This window comes from Rhineura floridana, chromosome 1, assembly GCF_030035675.1.
Source record: "Rhineura floridana isolate rRhiFlo1 chromosome 1, rRhiFlo1.hap2, whole genome shotgun sequence".
Taxonomy (NCBI): Eukaryota; Metazoa; Chordata; class Lepidosauria; order Squamata; family Rhineuridae; genus Rhineura; species Rhineura floridana.
The window spans coordinates 217,583,400-217,597,731 of NC_084480.1; positions in this window are offsets into that span (position 1 = coordinate 217,583,400).

A 14,332-nucleotide genomic window follows, 5' to 3' on the forward strand; every position below is an offset into this window, starting at 1 on the left:
CATCCCTCACAAAAGGCCTCTCTTTGTTGTTGCTTTGTTTTGCTTCAGCTGACCTACAATATGGCTGCCAGTGCCTGCTCCTGATAAGCAAAGAGCCATACAGAAGTTGTTAGGTTTCCCTCCGTTCAGTCTGCCAGGGCCTATGCCTGGGTCACAATGTGTGACAAACAAGCAAATAACAGGTGACACTCCCATTTCTTGCTGCAGTCCAAAAAACCTCAAGTCATAGAATATTAAAATTTACCCTTTGTAGAACTCTTTGCTGAAATTAATATAGAGGCTTTACGGACGGCTGATAGCAAAAGTTGGCCATGTAACTGTGAGCTGCATTACTGGCCTGCTCAGTAAGATCAGCTGAACATAAAGGAACAGGCAAAGCAGTGCAACATAGTGGAAACAGACCAGGTAGTCACCATATTGGTCTAATAGATCTATACAACTTGTGACCTTTCAAGCCAGCCAGAGTCCACTAGTCATTTATTAAGGCCTACCAGCCTGTTTTTGCTTGGCTACTAGGCAGACAGGCAATACAGATTTAGCAAGCTGGGGAGGGGGGACTCCCAAATATGTTGGTGGGCTATATTTGGCAATAGCCTTCTGGTAACTGGGCTGGCCTGAGGGCACTTAAACAGTTCTTACCAGAAGCAAGTTGGTTAGATTAAATGTTCCCTACCCAGGGTCCAACTTTTAGCTAAGTTTTCTATCTTAATTTCCAGTCAGAGAAATGTTTTTGTTTGAACTCTATGTGCCAAGCAACTGTGGTTGATGCTTAATGACATCATTCAGGCCCACCTGTGTCATCCCTCAGGCACGCCCCTATGAGATCACTAGGGCCTACCCCCATGACCTTACTGGGACCCACCCCTGAAATCTCAGCATTTGGGATGCTTTTGTTCTGGCAACCCTGCTGCTGGAGATTATCCTAATGTCCCTGGCAAGTATCTCTGTTGTTAAGAAAATTACAGATAAATGGTCCACAAGTTGGATACTCTTCTGGAAGATTGAGAGCCACCATCATTTTAGCAAAAGGGCAAAACTTTCTCTCCACCACTACCAGCACCTTGCTCCCTCTCCTTAGCCAGGAAAGGGAGCAAGATGGATGCATAAAAGAAATCAAAGATCGGACGCCATAGTGCAAGGAGCAGGCCTCCAGTTCCCAGCCTTTCCTCAGACTAGCTAAAAACACAAGCCTCTCTTAGGCCCCAGGAAGGGGGGAGCTCTCCTGAAGAGTTTCAATAACAATAGGAACTCCATGGCTCATTTGCCAGTTAATGGGCACTTGACAGACCCATTAGTCCACCTGGCCACTTAGATTAACAAAGGAGAGTCATCTGACTAGTGGAGCAGGTTTCTCAACTGCAGAGCCCACCTCCAGGTGCAGGGTTCCAGATCAGAGGCTGGAAGGGGACTTATAGAAATAATCTATTTGAACCCCCAAATCCATAACAATAAGAACTGACTGTTTTTAATAGCAAACTTTGGAGCTCCACCTTTATTGGTACATCAGTGGAAGCACTTAAGTTAGATTCTCATCCTCAGGAGCATACCTTGGTGAAGGGAAACATCATGCTTCCAAGTGAAGCCTCTGCCTTCTAATGGTGGCTTTTGTCCGAGTTTACCACTATCTTCGTTCCTAAGATTCAGTGTACAATCATGCACCAAGGAGTCCAGGCATATTGCAAGGGGTATTCGTCTGAATCCCTGGATTAACAGAAGTCAAAGGATGGGTGTCCTTCACAACGATTTTCTAGGATCATCTCTAGAGGGAGTCCACTGTTTCTGGTCTCAGCATGTTCTGGGGGCTATGGGGGGCTCCCTTTCTTCTTAGGAGGTCCCATCTGACTGAGGCTGCTGCAGTTGAACAGTCCTTAGCTTACTTTGAGAAAAATGGTTACACTATGAGGATGGATCAGACAATATGGAAGCATTCTTTGTACTAGGGTCCTCCATGAATAGATCCAACACATGGAGGGGAGAGGGGTACCAGTTCCTGAGCATGGAAAACATTATCACATAGGATGTCTTTTCCAGATGTCCACTGAATCTACAGATGTTGGGAATAAGCTAGCAGGACGCACAGTGTCAAGACTAAAGCAACTGCTCCCACTCTCTCCTCATATATTGAAACTACATGTGGAGGAATAAGGACTTTGTTCATCATTCATCCTCACATCAGTAATTTATTGTAACCACTCAAAGTTTCCTTGTGGCAAAAGATAGGGATACAGGAAACATTAGGTTCAGTTCACATTTTAATGCAAACCTACCTAAGTCACCCTTCTGAAACAATACACAAACTGAAACAGTTATCTTTTGAAATTCACACTTCTAAATTTTGCAATGTGGTGTTCCCACCAAAAATGTGCGTAAAACTTAATACATGAGGGGAAGTGTGCATAAAATGCATAATTTGTGTAAATCATAAAAAATGCATCGCAGTAGGGGGAAATTGCTTGGAAAATGTGTATATTGGGCAAAACTGCAAACAAAATGGGCATATTACGAAATATGCACACTGAAATGCTGATAAATTTTCTGAGGACTTTTTTAAAAAATTACAAATTGATGCCAAAATGTAATGAACTGAACTTAAGATGAGGAGGAAGAGAAACTGGGTTGTATTTAACTAAGTTCTATTCAGAGTCGACCCATTGAAATTAATGGTCCTAAGTTAGTAATGTCCATTAATTTCAGTGGGTCTACTGTGAAAATTACTAAAGTTAGAACCCACTAAAATTGGCAGATTTGCCCATCCCCAATAGAGGAAGACCCTAGGCATTCCCTATGCAAATTCAGTTCCCAGATCCACTGATAGTACTAGAGAGGTAGTGGGCTCTCCGACACTGGAGGCATGCAAGAGGCAGCTGGATAGCCATCTGTCGAGAATGCTTTGATTTGGATTCCTGCATTGAGCAGGGGGTTGAACTTGATGGCCTTATAGGCCCCTTGCAACTCTACTAGTCTATGATTCTACTGATAAATCTAAATCAGTGTCTACTACTGGTATATCATAGATTGGCTCTTGGGGATAGACACACACTATTCGCCAGATCAAAGCATTTCCATTAGCCACACCTGGAGGGGTAACGGGGTTGATCTGCTGATTGGCTGCGAAATCCCTTTGAAGCTGAATTTTTTAAAAACACATTCAAACTTCTCCCACCAAGTTTTACAGTAAAAAGGGGTGGAGTTTGACTAGTGTAATGGGCCCCCATTTTCAGAACAGAGAGGTGGAGACACACTGGAACTGGCAGAACAGCGAGTGTGATTCTACTCTTAGAATGTACTGGGTATATTCCAAGGTCAAAGTCTAATAAAGGGAGTAAAAATGTTCTTTCTCTCCTCACTCCCATCTTGAGGAGTCTCTGGTATTCTCAAATATTTATGTTGGAGAGTGAAATAACTTGAGAAATAATAAGTGTGTGAACTCTCTGACAAGGTCACATCATAAGAATGTGGACTGGAGCTATTATCAGACATGAAATGTCAATTAATAAAACAGTGACTAGCCTGAAAGTACTCTGAGTTTTATTCGCATTCTTAACAGTAATTGAACTGAAACCTCATGAAGGAAATAGTGTGATCTGTTAAAAAAAGAAATGACAGGCCTATTTCTTGATTCAGACAGGTATATTTCAAAATGTATTGTACTACCTTTCCTGCAAATAGCTCTATTCACTATAGACTACATGTTTTATTTCCTAACTAGAAAAAAATAAAGCCTAGTATCTTAGGTCACAACTACATCATACATTTAAAGCACATTGAACACACATTGAAAGTGCACAGCCTCCCCCATAGAATCCTAGGAACTGTAATTTACCCCTCACAGAGTTGCAATTCTCAACACCCATAACAAACTACAGCTCCCAGGATTCTTTGGGGGAGCTATGTGTGTTCAATATGCTTTAAATGCATGGCATAGATGTTACCTTAAAATCTTGCTCAGAATACAGGAAGAAAATCATCACTACATTTAAGCAGAAACTATTAAATAACAATTTACACTTTTGATCTCCCATTGTAGTATGGTTTGTATTTCCCTATCCCCATCCTTTGAAAACAGAAATCAACCTGATATTTGAACTTGAAACCTAGAATTGTGCCCTAAACATGAGTAGCAAATTTTGTTCCAATGTCTCAATGTCCAAGGGAGATATAAACATATTGATAAATATACAAACAGTGAATCCTAAATAAATGAGTTTACTTCGAAAGCATCATTTCAATCCACCAATAAGGTAGCTTGCAATCATGCACGTTTTCTAATTTAATGGAACTTTTGAGAACAAGCAAAACTGCATTAACTCAAAGAAACTGGATTATGACAGCAGCTTTTGCAGTGAACAGATCTGTCTGAAATAAGGTAACAATTATCAAATTTGTAGATTATACAAAATTGGGAGGGATAGCTAATATCCTTGAAGACAGAAACAAAATTTAAAGTGATCTTGATAAGCTGGAGTGTTGGGCTGAAAACAACAGAATGAAATTTAACAGGACTAAGTGCAAAGTTCTACAGGAAAAAGAAACCAAATGCACGGTTACAAGATGGGGAATACTGTACTTGGCTCAGCAATACTACATGCGAGAAGGATCTTGGAATTGTTGTTGACCACAAACTGAATGTCAGCCAATAGTGCGATGTGGCTGCAAAAAAGGGGAATGTTATTTTAGGCTACATTAACAGAAGCAGAGTTTCCAAATCACATGAAGTACTAGTTCCCCTCTATTCAGCACTGGCTAGGCCTCATCTCGAGTACTGCATCCGGTTCTGGACACCGCACTTAAAGAAGGATGCAGACAAACTGGAACGGGTTCAGAGGAGGGCAACAAGGATGATCAGGGGACTAGAAATAAAGCCCTTTGAGGACAGACTGAAAGAACTGGGCATGTTTAGTCTTGAGAAGAGAAGACTGAGAGGAGATACGATAGCATTCTTCAAGTACTTGAAAGACTGTCACGCAGAGTAGGGCCAGGATATCTTCTTGATCATCCCAGAGTGCAGGACATGGAATAATGGGTTCAAGTTATAGGAAGCCAGATTTTAGTTGAACATCAGGAAGAAATTTCCTAACTGTGAAAACAGTGTGACAGTAGAACCACTTACCTAGGGAGGTGGTGGGATCTCCAGCACTGAAGGCATTCAAGAAGAGCTAGACAGCCACCTGTCAGGTATGCTTTGATTTGGATTCCTGCATTGAACAGGGGGGGTTGGACTTGGTGGCCTTATGGGCCCCTTCCAACTCTACTGTTTTATGATTCTATAATTAGGATGACCAGATCAAAGAGGAGAGAGTTCCTCTACCCCTAATAGTTGTGCAGAAGAGGGAATTTCAGTGAGACTTAGCTCCAAGTGTGCATATGATGGCAGCCCTAAGTGTACAATCAAAAGGTGTTCACTCCATTTTATGCATTTACTTGGAAATAAGTCTCACTGAGTTCATCGCGATATGCTGTCATGTCAATGTGCCTAGAGCTAAGCCTAAGTGCCACTAATTTCAATTGGACTTCAGCATGCCAAACCACTTATCTGGAATGCAGATAACCTGCCTTTCAAACACCTGACAGATTTCCGAAGATGCTTCAACCATCAAGTATGGAAATGTTTGTGAAATAGATACACGCATTTCCTTGGGGCAATGCAGCCAATATCTGTTGGCAAGCAGGTTATTCAGGCAAATAAAATTTAGATTAGATAGACAGACAGACAGACTGACCAACTGACAAACCATCTGCTTGTCTTTGGACACAAATTATGTATGTGGATTTTTAATCACCATTCCACCCAAGGCTCATATTTTTCAAAGAGTGTAGAACCCATAAAGCACAAATATGAAGCATATAATACCGATTTACTGAATGTCGGTGCATACTGACCTCCTATTAAAAACACTGGCAGATGGCCACTGCTTCAGTACTCAAGAGTGGTATGAATAGAAAATCAAGCAGTGACTTAGCCTGTTTTTTGGTTATGTGTGTGTGTTTTCTTCTTCACCAGTGCCCATAGCAACATTCATTGGTATCTCTATGTGAACATGATGGCTTTGTTGCTACCAGCTCCTTTCCAGCATAACAGAACCATTGGAGGTCCCATGGATACCATATCCTGCTCTGTCAAAACTACCAAGGATCAGGGCTGGCCTGCTGGTGGGAAGAGAGAAGCACATTGGCTGCTTGGCAGAAGTCCTAAGAAAAGAATCAGCAGCATTAGTAGGTTTCCCATAGGAGCCATGAAGCACTGCAAAGAATGGTAACAGTAATTATTTTCATCAAGCAGCTACAGTTTGCAGTAGCACAGAAGGAAGCCCGTGACTAACTACATCCCTAAACAGGTCCCTTCATCTACAGCACAAGCACATCTTAGCCCTGAAGCAGCTGAGTAGCAAGAGCATACATTAATCTGAGTGCTGACCTTTTCCTAAATGCTTCCCATTGTAAATGCTTTCCTAACTTCATTGCCACCAGCTTCTTCAAAGATTCCACAGAGTTAGTGTTTCCATTCCTTTTCTTTTGTTGGTAATGATGACCAGCCTCAGCACAGCTGTGAGGAGCTAAAAGGAACAAGGATAAACGTTGGCCACTGTTCTCTTATCTCTGTTCATTCTTTGGCACGGAAATGGGGCTGTACAGTATGTTGCTGTTCGGAGGATGTGATGACATTTTCCTACCACTGCTAAAAAAGTTCTTTACAAGCAAGTTGTCTTACTCACTCACTCGCTTTCTCTGTTTTAAAAAATGCCATTTCTGTCACTGAAAAGCCAACCTAATTTTCCTTGGAATAATGTACATGGCTGTACACTCAAACATGTTGAACTGTGTTATCCCAAGGTAGCAAAGCCTCAGTTGCAGTCATGATGAGCTAATGGTACTTGCCTTTGTTTTATATATATATATATATAAAAAAAATTAATTTACAAAGCAAAATACATAAACAATATCCACCTACACAAACATATGCATAAACACAGTATAAAAGTCAGAGTTCACCAAGGGAAGACCATACGCCACCCTCCACACTCTATGAATGTGTCAGAAAACTGAAATTATGTTAACCATGGAGGAGGGTGACAAGCAGGTAAAAGGTTATTGCTCCCCTGGTGCGGCTTGCCACCATTTCTCTTGCCTCTCCTTCCTCCTGGGGGTGGCAGGGGGAGTGCCTGGCAGCTGCGAGGCTCCAGGACTCAAGCCTCAGTGGGCCTCTCAGCAGGAGACCCACACAACCGCAGCATCCCCACCCCAAGAGGCTGAAACAGACATGGGCCCCACTCTCGTTCTCTGCGATGGTGAAGCAGTTGAGCAGGTCGAAGTGGCCCATGGAGGAGCAATACAAGTCCTGGTGCTGGTTCCCCAGCTGCTCCCAGTGGCCTGTCCTTTCTGCCCACGACCATCCTCTGGCACGTCCTTTACTGTCCTTCGATTTCTTCACAGAAATTTTGAAAGGAATAGTGTCAAGTATCTTAAAGGGGAGGCACTGGTGTTATTGGTGTTGCTTTTAGGATCTATATGTGCAGACAAAGCATATCACAAGCCCCATGTCAATGCCAATAGCACCACAGCACACCACACCAACATGTAACAGTCCAAGAGAAGGTATTCGTTGAATGTTTCTGCCACAATCCAATACAGACAGTAAGCACAAATCCATTGATTCCTATGTGTTTGATACGCGTAGGTCTCTTAGTATAAACACTCCTACTGCAGAGAGCTCCCTGCCCGTATTTTCTCCAAACATTCTGACTAGATGTGCAGTCCAGCAATGATAGAGTGTACAACATCAAATTAATAAAATGGAATACAATCATATATTGCACACAGAGAGAAGAAAGAAGTTCGTCTGCTGGAGTTGTAAAAGGGTATACATATTACCAAGTAAATAAAAATGCAGATTAAAAAAAAAAGTTTATAAAATAGTATGGGCATAAGGATGATACCATATCCAATAGTTAATCCAACATTAATTATACAGCCACAAGAGTGGCTGTATACTATAACCAGCATGTTTTTTTCACATTCCACCATGTTAAATTGAAAATACCCCCTATGCCATTCTGCTGCTTCCCAAAAGCTTATTTCAAAACAAAATCTTACAAATCCTATAGTCCTGAACTCAGAAACACTTGCTTAACAAACTTCTACATTTTCATGGCGATACACCAAACACTCAGAGAGAATCCAGAGTTCAAAGTCTAAAACAAGAGTAAAATAACCCAGACCGCTGTTGGATTTTTTTCTTTCATTGGGCTCATAATTTGTTGAAATTAATTAAAATTCAGCCATATTCACAGAGTACCTGTAATCCTAATACTGACCTTGCCCCATACTCTAACCTTCATCTTCTGCAGTTTAAAAGTTAAAAAGATACATGGCTGATTTTTAATTAATTTAAGGGATTTAACCTTGGAGTCTATGATAGCACAGGCATGCTCAGTAAGAACCAACTGTTAGTGTTCTAAAAGCCAGACTAAGAGCCATTTGGTTTGCCTAATCAGGGTCAGCTTTCGTTTCTGAGTTTAGCAGAATGTAACATATTACCAATATAAGGATACCAAAGAAAAACTTGATGAAAAAAGACTAAATGGACTGAAGACTGGAAGGAACTGTAAAGATGGAGCATCTGAAGATCCCAAAGATCCAATTTTTTTATTTTTATTTTTTAGAATTCTGGAAAACATTTAAACAAAGTTGTGGTGGAAGCAGCAGGTAAGAAAGAAGACAAGCAGAAAGTAACCCGTATTGCAGCAGCAGAAGTAGCTTAACATGCAAATTAAGCCAGTTTGGAAGGGCCAGCTATGGTATTGTTATGTGGAAGTTTGTATAAAGGAAATCAAGAGATCAGTTTCACAAGAGGCCTCAAAGGTAACTGGAACAATGATTTTGCAAAAAACACCCAATATATATCCACTCAACCACTTCAGTCTGCAGGACTGTCACTGTTACAGCTGCCACAAAATACTTGTTCTGCACTTGTAAGAAATTAATCTTTTAGTGTGGCAGCACCTACACTTTGGAACTCTCAGCCTACTGAAATTAGGCATGCACCTTCGCTGTATTGCTTTCAGCACCTGCTTAAAACACTTTTGTTTAGGCAAGCCTATCCAGGCATATAGAATGCTCACATGTGTTTTAGTCTCTTTTCACTTATTGTTATTATCTTTTGAACGTTTTTAAATACTTGTTTTTAACTGTCTTTTAATTTTATTTTTTTGTTTTATAAACAGTTTTCTTACAATCAAGCAGTATGTAAATATTGTGAAATAAAAAATAAAATAAAAATACCACTATTCTTAGAGGCTAGTGGGATGGACCTTACAGAAACAGGCTGCCAATATTCACAGTAAGAAGCTTTATCCTCAGTATGGTCCTCAGTTTCTGTTTATAAAAATCAATTCAAAAGGATTGCTAGAGTGTGCAACTATAATTTTTACAAAACCAGATCATCCAAATTATCTGCCATCAAGTTATAACCAAAAGGATGCTGAAATGGTGCCTATATGATCCTGACTTCCAAAATTTGTACATACAGCTCAAAAAGAGGACAAGAATTTGAATGCACATAAAACACAGAGCAAAATAACTAAAAAATATCATTATGCACAGTAACGTCACAAGTAAAATGTATGCATGATGGCTGGCTGAAGAGTAGAGGCTGAAGAGGCTTGTGGGATAACTGTCTCTTAGTACTTCTAAAGCTTCTTTCCCTGCCAGCAGGGAGGGACAGGAAGCTCTGCCACAAGGCTTCCCCTGCCATTCCAACCCTCTGGAGAGAGGATACTATAGGGCTGGCTCACTGGGTTGACCCTAGAGGGCCCCAAGGAAAGGCCAGAAAGAAGGCCATTAGGCCTGACACTCCCAAAGCCCCATAGCCTGGAGGAAGTGGCAACTGGGGTACCACAGGACATAAGCTGGGGAGACCTACTAGGTGGACCGAGACCACTAGACAGAACTCTGGAGGTCTACAGCAGCTGTCTTGGGAGATGACCCAAGCACTGAGCAAGGCAAGACAGACGTCATTGAACAGGACTTGATATTTTGATATAATGTGAGGATTTGGACCAGTATTACCTGTGGAAGGGAGTGTGAGGCTGTACCAGGGGCCAAGACCTCAATAAAGTTGGAGCGGCTGTATTCTTGTTGTCCCCCCACTCTATGTGTCACTCTCCCAAGATAGGCAGAGTACATGTAAGCACATTCATATAAAGTAATTCATATAAAGTAAAAACACCTCATGGACATGTCAGATATAATAGAGGTATACCTCCAACATGTCACAGAAAGAGAGAAATATGGATAAATACAAGTTCCAGAATAAAACACTAGAAAGACATGAGGAGTACTGAGCATTCTGTAAAATACCTAGGAGAACAACACTTCAAAAACTAAGACAGGACCACATCGCTCAACCAGAATACAAAATGCTAAAGCCTAAATGAACAATATTAACATGAGGGGGGTGGGAAATGTTAACCTGTATTGTATAAAATGTCCATACTTTATTTTGTAATGTATTGTTTGTTTTCCTGATTGTACGCAAGGACTGCAAGTCTGAAAGAGATGTTAGGAATGTTAGGTGGTCCCTTTAAGAAAGACTGTCTAAGTCACAATACTGAATTGCATAGGGCCAGTCTTAGCCAGCAGACTTGGGAAAAGCTACACTGGTCTACAAGAAAGTTACAGTGTATGTGAAATAAATCAAACTAATTTTCAAAACTGCCTCCAGTTTAATTGATGTGAATTTACCAGAACATAACACTTTGTTTCTAGAATTCATACTGAAAAAAGTTGTTACTTATGTCTTACTATCTACCTAGACTTCAGAGACACTACTCGGATGGTAGGGGTTAATTTTTCTAAAAAACAACTAATTACATCAAATTCCTACATCTTAAAACCTAAGCTATACATACGGATATAAAGAGACTGTGATTTCCATCCTATCCTGGGTTCATCACAATCAGCACTGTTTCCGTTCCACTACAGTTTCCACTAAAACCTATATTCTTCATAAAACAGTGCCTCTGATACTCATCTCACCAAGTTGGCTCAGAAGGATTACATAGTCAGTGGTATCAAAAGCAACTGAGAGATCAAGTAATAATAGCAAGGCCACACTGCTGTTCTTCTCCCGACAAAGGTCATCTATCAGGGCGACCAAGGCCGATTCAATCCCATAACCAGGCCTGAACCCAGATTGGAATGGGTCAAGATAACCTGTTTCATCCAAGAGTACAAATTACGGAATGATGTTTATGACGAGGTGCGCCTGGCGCCAACACTGTTATCTTTTTGGCGCCAGGTCAAGACTTTCCTCTTCTCCCAGGCATTTTAGCATGTGTTTTTAAATTGTTTTTTTAAAGTGTTTTTAAATTTGCATATTTGTATATTTGTTTTTAATGTTTTTAATTGTTGTAAACTGGCCAGAGAGCTTCAGCTATGGGGGGTATACAAATGTAATAAACAACAACAACAACAACAATAATGAGTACTTGCAATTGCTGGTCCACAGCCCTGTCAATCACTTTCCCTAAAAAGGGGTTTTTTTCAATCAGGCGGTAGTTGTCACAAACCAATGGGTCCAGGGTGGGATTTTTCAGAAGTTGGATCATCGCTTCTTTCAGGGTGGCTGGGACCACTCCCTCCCACAAAGACATGCTGACCACACCCTGGATGCACTTGGTCATACCCTTTCAGCAAGTTTTAATAAACCAAGAAGGGCAAGCCTCAAGAGGACATGTTGCTGGCCACATCATGGCCTGCACCTTATCCACATCATCAGGCTGCATCAACGGAAAATGATTCCAAAAAGTTGCAGGGTGGGGAAGCACTGGACACCTCACTGGGTACTAGGAATGTGCTAGAATTCTGCCCAATTTGGATTTGATATTGAATTTTCCATTTGCATATTCACTATTGTTGCAGATTGAACTTCTATGTAGTGATTTTCCGCAGCTATTTTTAGGAACTGATTTTTTTTTAAAAGCCCATGTCTAAAATATGGATATTAATATCCATATTTTATCAATATTTCCTTTGATTTATTGATATTTTGTTTAATTTAGCAGTATTTTCTTTAAAATATTGATATTAATATCAATATTTTTTCTGAGGGAAAAAACCCAGATCGATAAAAGCAGCAGTTTGCAGACAAAGAACGAACTCAAATCAATACCAGCCTGTTAGATCAATTGAATGCTTTTGAACGAGCACTGGCCAATGGATCGCATCCCTACAGGGGACTACAGTAGATGTGGATGGGGCATCAAGATTGCTACAGAAGCAAGCAACATTACCCTCAAAGGGCCTTGCAAACAATTCAGTGGGCTTCCGAATAGTTTAAAACTTCATTTTCATTTCATGAACAGACCCCAGACAATATGAAAAAGCTCTACTGGACAGCTACTTGAGGATGAGATGGAGGCAGAGAAGTGGGCCTTCTTTGTTGCCCTCACTGCCACACAGTAGGCATGATTATATTATTTTACTCATGCCCGGTCAGCCTCACAGCATGTCTTTTGCCACTTGCGCTCTAGCAGTCATTCATCCTGTTTCATTGCCCTTAGTTCACTGGTGTACCTAATATTAAAGCTCAGTGGGGAAGCATTTTCAAAGGGCCACATTTCCTCTTGGACATCCTTCTGATGGCTGCATGCCAAAGGTGGGCTGGACCAGAGGAAAAGTGGGTGTGACCAAAGGCAATCAATGAGCAGGGTCAGAGGCAAAGTGGACACAGCAATGGATGTGACTCTTACCTTTGTACAGCAGGCTACTTTCCAGACATGCAAAAGTCAAAGGTTTCTAAACACACCTCTCTCCAATCTTCATCCATCTTGTACCATCTTGTCCCCAATGCTGTTTAACATCTATATGAAGCCATTGGGAGCAGTCATCAGGAGATTTGAGGTGAAGTGTCAGCAGCACACTGATGATACTCAGCTCTATTTCTGACTGGGATAGCCTGACCACTGTTGTCCCTGCACTGGTAACCTCCAGGCTGGATTACTGTAATGCACTCTATATGAAGCTGATCCGGAAGCTGCAACTGGTGCAAAATACAGCAGTGTGACTACTCACTGGGGCATGATATCGCCAACATGTTACCCTGCTGCTGAAAGAATTGCACTGGCTGCCCATTAGTTGCCAGGCCAAGTTCAAGATGCTGGTTTTGGTGTACAAAGCCCTATACAGTTTGGGACTTAGATACCCGGAAGCTTGTCTTACCCCTTATATACCCAGTTGATCACTGTGTTCTGCAGGCAAGGGCCTCATGAAGATACCATCTTATCAGGAGGTCTGTTCCGCACAACATAGGCAATGGATCTTTAGTGTTGTGCTACTGACACTTTGGAATTCCCCTCCCTTAAATATTAGACAGGGGCCATCGCTGTTACCTTTTTGGCACCTACTAAAGACCTTCCTCTTTCAACAAGCCTTTTAAGTAGAGACCTTATCTCAATTCACATCTGTTTTGGAACTGCTTTTTATGTTTTTAAATATTTTTTAAAAAAATATTTTTTGTTTTTAGGATGTTTTGTGTTTTTGATATTTTAAGATGTTTTTAGAGTCTTGTTCTTTCTTTGCTGCCCTGGGCTCCTTCTGGGAGGAAGGACAGAATAGAAGTTTAATGCATCACCATAATCATTATCATGGCAAGCAAGATGCATTCTCACAGTTCTAGAACACATTCCAACCACGCAAAAGCACTTGAGCAGGCCATTGAGCAGGGCCAGTGGGTGGAGTGGCAGGAAAAAGGGGTGGGGTCCGGGCAGAGCCTGAGGGCCAGACAGAGAGGCCTGAAGGGCAACATTTGGCCCCCAGGCCTGAGCTTCCCGATCCCTCTATTAAAGTATACAACACCCATGATATAATGTAACTGGGAGAAAAGTAGTCATGCACAAAGCCATCCAGGATCTAGAGAAAATTAATTGTAGGAGGTATGATGCCACAAAGGGGATAAAATGGAGTTTCATGGGCTGAAATTTGATGGATCTGGTTAAGATAAATAAACTTCAAAGAAAATCGTAATAGCTACATGTCGCTATTACAGCCTCAGATATTCCATTAATTGTTAATTATTATTGCATTTTAAGATCTCTTCTGAGATCAGTTAAAAATTGGTTGCACAGGGTAGCAAGCAAATACATATATGTACAGTAAGGTTGGAATCTGTTAGCTGGGCCCAATCCGCTTGCATTTCATCAGAATGGAATGAAATTCCATTTCTCCTTGCCTTTTTTCTGCAAACTTGTGCTTCATTCCGGTTCAATATAGAACCAGAAACCAGAAGTTATGCATTCTGAACTTGTGAGGGAATGGAGGGTTGGGAACCCATGTC